This window comes from Scardinius erythrophthalmus (assembly GCF_964197995.2).
Source record: "Scardinius erythrophthalmus genome assembly, chromosome: 15".
Lineage (NCBI taxonomy): Eukaryota > Metazoa > Chordata > Actinopteri > Cypriniformes > Leuciscidae > Scardinius > Scardinius erythrophthalmus.
Window position 1 is genome coordinate 23057034 of NC_138235.1, and position 6960 is coordinate 23063993.

Consider the following 6960-nt stretch of genomic DNA (forward strand, 5'->3'; position numbering starts at 1 on the left):
AACGTTGGACAGTAGACAGCTACATAATCTAATATGAAGACTACTACTTTTCTTCATCATGATTAATGGACATGCACATTTAATTCATGTAATGCTGAGCCATAGAAAGCATAAGTTTAGCTCATGATGATGCTGTTTCAGGTCTGTTTCCTATTTACCATTGGCAACCTGCACTGTTATTCATTTCAGCATTTAGTTAATTCTACTGCCAGCACCCACTCACTAAAATGGAGGAATGAGAACAGAAACTGGTAGATTTGCTGAAGCAGACCAAGAAAAACAGTTTCCTGATGCTATAATTTGCACTAATCATATTAAAAAGAGGTACAATGTCAGCATTAACACCTTTATAATTGGTTTATTAAAACAGTCCTTTCCAGACAACTTGTCCTTTCATCTTTTTTGTGTAGTTAATCTTTTTTTTACTACTAAACCCAAATAACTCCAAAGTTGGAGGTAATCAGTTACATCAAAATTTCTAAGTCAAGAAATTCAAAGTTTAAGTAAGCAGAACTTGCAGTATTTATTTTGTAGGCTACTCATATATTTTAATTGATCTTAACTTGAAATATTTGAGTAAGCTAATTCATACATTTAATCCCTTATACTTTACCTTTTCAAGGGACAAGTTATTAAATTACAGTAATTAATTACTTAGCAATGCATTACACAACACTAGCCATGAACCTATTCTCACTCATTCCATTCTCTTTTCACTCTCTGTAATGGAATGATGTGATTTGGGTTCACTGTCCAGTATAGGGGGGTTTATGGGCCACAGCCCCCTTCTTGCTCCTCTAATAACAAACACAGGAAGCTGCTGTCGCTGGAAAATGGTAGAAAGAGGACAAAACAGTTGGACAGATAGTTTTTACATTTTTTAAAAAAGTTTATTTTAGACCTGCATTTTGTGTGTTTTTGACTATTGTAATATTCAGTTGTGTTATTTGGGTGCGCATAACTCTGATATACTTCATATATGCTTCAACATAAGCAGATTCTTTTATTCAAAAAGATTTACAAAAAGCATCTGCCTGCAGCTATATTATAATAATTATTGCTCTAATTAGGCAGCCTGATTCTGCTTTAGATTAAAAATATTTTTTTTCTTTATTATGACTATAACTTTTGTAATTCATTCAATTGCAAAATTGTTTCTCAATATTGTGACTTTATAGCTTGCAATGTAACATCTTTCACAATTGTGACTTTAAATTTCACAGGTTGAATTCACAACATATCCCACAACAGAGCCCCTAAATGGACATGTTAAAATAACATGAGATGAGAGGAATTTTTTTTAAATGCTTTTGCATTTGTTGGCGAAACTTTTGCATTCCTCCATAAACTATAAATTTGCTTGCAAAAGCTTTGAAATATAGTTATACCTCCCACCTCATATTATTTACATAGCCAGTTTTGCATTCACAAAAGCAAAGTTTCTCATTTCCCCCCTCATGACTATGTCCTTTTAGAGGCTTTATTTCTTACTTTAAGCTTTATCCAACGATTACTTTTTAATTTTCTTTTACTTTGAAGTGAAAAGACGAAAGAGATTTGTTTTGCTGCTAAACTTTGACATTTTAAATTGTGGAATTCTTGACAATTAATTTTCCTTCTAAACAAAGTAACTGACTAATGTGACAGAAAATGACAAAAATAAAATAAATATTTTTGCATGTCTGTGAGGATGTATGAAGGCCAGACTTGCCTTCCATGGCAGAACCCGCTTTACATGTGGAAACAGCTTGAGTCTGAATAAAGAAAGAACAGTGCTTGTCTGTGGGCCAAAGAGGATATGAAGGATAATACAGATCTCCTCTGGGTTGAAAAAAAAAAAACATCCTCAGCGCTCTTATTCTCAAGCGGAGGAATCTGAGCCAGTCACAGCTTATGCTATCAAGTTAGTGCATCCAGTCGACAATAGATCTCTGTACCACAAAATGGCCATGACAAGCAACATTTATATCTCACTGCTGGGGAAGATGTTGAGATGAACTTAAGAGTAAATTATATTTTTGCTTTATTTAAATATGCCAAGCTAAAATCACTCAGCAGGAACATGAGCAGCATGAATTTAGTTGGTTGTGGTGGCCACTTTCTTAGACAGTAAAGCACTGTTTTCAAAATGACTGTACAATTATGTCAAATCGAGGTTATTTTGCGTGCAGATCGGATAACCAACTGCACTGGCCAACTCAGTGGTGCTTAGAATGTGTGATTATATACTCAGCTCAGCTGGGAGTTTGTTGTACTTTTTGCTACAATCAACATTGTGAGTTGTACTGCTTATTGTGTGGCTTCAAAAACTCCAGATGTATGTATTTTTGTTCTATAAGGCAGCTATTTGGCTTTATGGAGTACCATTATCATTTCATCAATCCTTATGGTGCACTGGGAAGTCGTTTTATCATAAGAAGAATGTAATTGGGGCTGCAGTGGGGCTGTCAATAATGCTCATTGAGAACTATTACAATCACGATTGTTAGAGATACTTTGCATAAACAGGAGGATCACATACATTTTAAAAGATACATATAAATATTATATCAAATAAATAATCTGTGAGTTTTGTGGGCCATTGTCTTCTGAGCAGTGAACCAGCTAATTAACGCATTAAGTGTGTGTGTGTGTGTGTAGTAATGGAATGGAAATTATGGAAATGAATAATGTTCTCTAAGCATGAGACAAGTTGGATTAATCTCTCAAACTTCCCTCAAAAATCTGCTTGCTGTCAGATTATAAGGAATGTTCATGAGGAGGAGAAGACTCTATAAATGGAAGCGAGGACTTGAAAAGAGAACAACAATAATAATAATTGACGTGTATTTTATAGCAAGCACAGGATTATGTGCAAGTGTGCTACAAATTAGATAGGTTTTCTTAAAAAGAGGAAGGATTTAGCATCCTTAAAAAGGCTGTTTTGATAACTGTGCATGTTTTTTATTAATGCTTTCTAATAAAATGTCAGGACAAAGAACGTCAAGAACTAAGAAGTCACTTTGTTAACAAAGCTGGAAGGATCCCATGGGTTTCTGCAGCCTGGATGTGCTGGAGAGGATCGCAGATCCACCACTTACGTCTTTCTGCTTGGCCTCAATATCTTTAATAGTATTTTTTTCCTTTGGGGGCTGCAAGAATACAAGCATTGTGTTTTGCAAACAGACCAGTCACACTGGTATTAAACCTCTCCTGTAGGAAAAGCATCACCAGGAAACATGCACATCTGAACCTCATAGTCATTATCCCTATAACAACAGAATCCCCATCCTGCCTTTCATGTTTCTTGACATGACACATTTGAGACCAACATTGTGTGTGATCTTTTAAAGGGGTCATATAATGCCATTTTTGTACAAGCTAATATGATACTTTAGGGTCTAAATTAAAAGTTTGTAATATACTTTAATTAAAAATTCTCATTAGTATTGTAAGAAAACACTCATTTTACCTGGTCAAACACAGCTCTGTTTTCAGCACGCCGTTTCAGTGCATGCGTCTTTAAATGATAATGAGCTTTGCTCACCCCGCCCCTCTGTTCTGTGCGTACACCGTTTGTAACACAATAACGCGTCGTTCATTATAAACGTGGGATTATGAATTATATTGAGAACGTCGTACATAGAAAACATGCCGTAATGTACCCTGAGTGTAAACCTTAGATGCATTTATCGTGAAGCCTGCAGCAAGGTTTGCAAATTTTGCAAAGATTAATATAAATACTAATATAAAGGTTAATAAAACATTACACTCACATCTTCTGGAGGTTCAGCAGGAACACGTTGGTACCGATCCGTTTTTTTTTTTTCCGTTTGTGAAGCTGTCTGGGTGAAATGATTCGCGCAAACATGAAAGCACAGACCATCATGGGGAATCCCCGCGTCAATCCTTTGGGCATATTGCTTCAAAAACAAAACTCAGCCACTGCGTCTTCAACGGCTCGGATCTCGGAACAGTAAAATGACTGCTGTGTTCCTTATTACATCTAAGAACAGAACACCACAATCGCTTAGACGCCATTCTGCCAAGCGGGAAGGAAGTCGACCGGAAGTTGAAGTCGACCGGGTGCCGCCATCTTGTAGCAGAACTTCACTTGCGTTAGCAATCCCATTGACTTCCATTCATTTTGGCGTCACTTTGACAGTGAATAACTTTACATCTGAGGCGTTTGAAGACTCCATTTGTCCATTTTTTATTTCTAAAGAAACACGACAATGTATAAAATGCTCCATTACCTTGTAGCTTATGTTATGGCCCCGTAGAAGCAGTTTTTGTAAAAGTAGGCTAACGATTGCGTCATAACCACGCGACTCTCTGTCGCACACTAGAGAGATTACCGTATGGACGGGAGGAGAAGCTCGCGGGCAATCGGGGAGACGTGGAGGCAAAATGACAATATAATTAATCAGAATACTTAGCAAAAGTTTCTCCTGCTCCAAGCTCATGGACAGCTCCTAATCACACTCTCCGTCTCTGCAAGATTCGGAAGGGAATGATTCAGATTTCTCTTGGCACAGCTACTAGAAGACAGACGGGTTGCTCACGTGGTCCGTGTAACGCTTTGCTCGGTTTGAGTCTGCGCGTCAGGAAAGGAAGTGCTAAGAAATCGCTGAAAACGGGCTTCACTTGTCTCAATTGAGTTCCAATGGGGTCGCTGTGTCCATTTCTTTTACTGTCTATGCATTCTGCTCCAGCATATCAACAATGGCGGACTACTATGACGACAGCTGTCACAGCTCGCTCAGGGCGGATCTTGTGTTGAAACACGGCTGTCACTCAACAATCGCGGGAGAGGCGTTGGATATTGTGACGTCACAATATCGAACGGCTTGATTTGAGACAGGGGAAAACATATAAGGAGATTAAAACAAAACCACTGGATGGATTTTTTATCATGATAGGATGGTTGTGTACAGGCACTGCCAACAGACATTTCAGTGCAATCAACTTATGAAAGTGCATGTACCATTATATGACCCCTTTAAATCATGTATTTTTTCCCTTCGCGCCCTATTTGAAATGTCCAGCTGCTGTTTTACTCTCAAGATGTCAATAGAGTCACAGATCAGTGTAAATTATTTTGGTAACACTTTATTTTACAGTGTCCTTTTTACACGTTACATGTGGTTACTAATTACTATACATTATACATAATTACATGCAACACCCTAATCCTAACACTATAGTAAGTACATACACTCTTAAGAAAAATGGTTCTAAACAGTACCAAATTAGGGTTCTTCGGCTTGTAACAATAGCAGAACCCTTTTTGGTGCTGATAGAACCCTTTTTATAGGGTTCCATAAACAACCATGCTTTGAAAGTGCTATATAGAACCTTAATTGTGTTATAAATAAACTTGTCAACAATATTTATTTCAATTACTATTAGTATATTATCTTCATATTATTTTAATTATAAATTATTTATTAATATTGTTTTATTTTTAGCCCTCTGTCTGCCTGGTCTTATATCTTGTTGCCTCCATATGGGTTTTACATTTTAAACAAACAGCATGTTCTTGTTTATGTACTTTTTTTTTTATTGACATGGCAGATTGTACATTAATAAATAACACTGATATTGAACATGATATAGATGTAATAAAGAACAAGTTCCAATGAAATATCTTCACAATCCCCTATGATGTCTTTACGTCATTATGTCTGTATTCTGAGTGGCAGTTTCTCTCTGCAGATGATGATGAGGTTATGATACGGGACAGCATCTGAAATAAACATTTGAGTTTAGAGTTACAATTTTGGCCTTCATGAACATAATTGTTTTTGCATAATCAAAAGGAAGAGACACTTCCTTTTGATTATGCAAAAACAATTATGTTCATGAAGGCCAAAATTAGCAAAAATGGAAAGAATGAGCCCTTTCCCTGTTAAAAGGAAAAAGTGATATAAAGTCATGGTATATAATAATGTTTTTTTTTTTTGTGTGTGTGATTGGGTATGTTTAGGCCTAAAGTCATAATTAAAAAAAAATCAAACAAAATGGATCAATAATTACATATCTCTGTTACTTACTTTTTGGAAAAGAGAAGGTGAGTATCCTTAACTGAACAGAGCGGCTCATATTACATGTTCTGTTAAACTAAAAGAGAAAAAGACATGATTGTTAGGAAATGATTGGTACAATTTTTAAAGTTATAATTTATAGACATTTTAAGAAAGAAATCATTTACCTGTTGAGAGTATGTTGACAGTCTCTGTAGTAACTGTAGTTGTATATCTGAGCTCCAGAAAATCAGTAATGAGGAGGCTTTGACAGTTACAGATTTGAAAAACAAAAAGGCGGGAATAAAGAACCCTAAACTCTAACACAAAGAACCATTTCAGCACATAAAGGGTTCTTCAGGACGATACGGTACTAAATGGAACTGTTACTACATGTAAAGCATATATATACCATATTTTTAAACTTTTATTACTCAGTACTTAAATGTATAATTACACTGTAACACGGATACCTTATAAATACATTTTACCCCACGGATGTCCAAGTAAACTACCCTGAAATATATATTTTTTTATAATTGTGTGATATTTTTATACCATTAATGGTCATCTATACGCTGAAGATGAATTTTTTGTCAGATATTATTGGTGACCTAACATATTAATGAAAACTCAGCAAACAGTTTAAATGACTTACTGTAGGACTCTTTTCACATAGATTAGAGTAATGCTTTCATGATTTGTAATGACTGTGAGTGGACTGACTTAAAAGGACTTTAAGTGAGTTTAAATGCCTTCAGTGTAATGCAATTCAAACTAAAGGTGTCAGGCCACAAGATTTCTTTCGAATGATCAGGCAAGGTCACTGGGCATCCACAGCTTGATGTAAATCATTTACGACTGCGAGCTAGACATGAAGCTTAAAGAAACTCATCTTGAGGCGATTTGATAGAATTCTTGGTTATGAGAATTCTGAGGTACTTATGTAAATGGC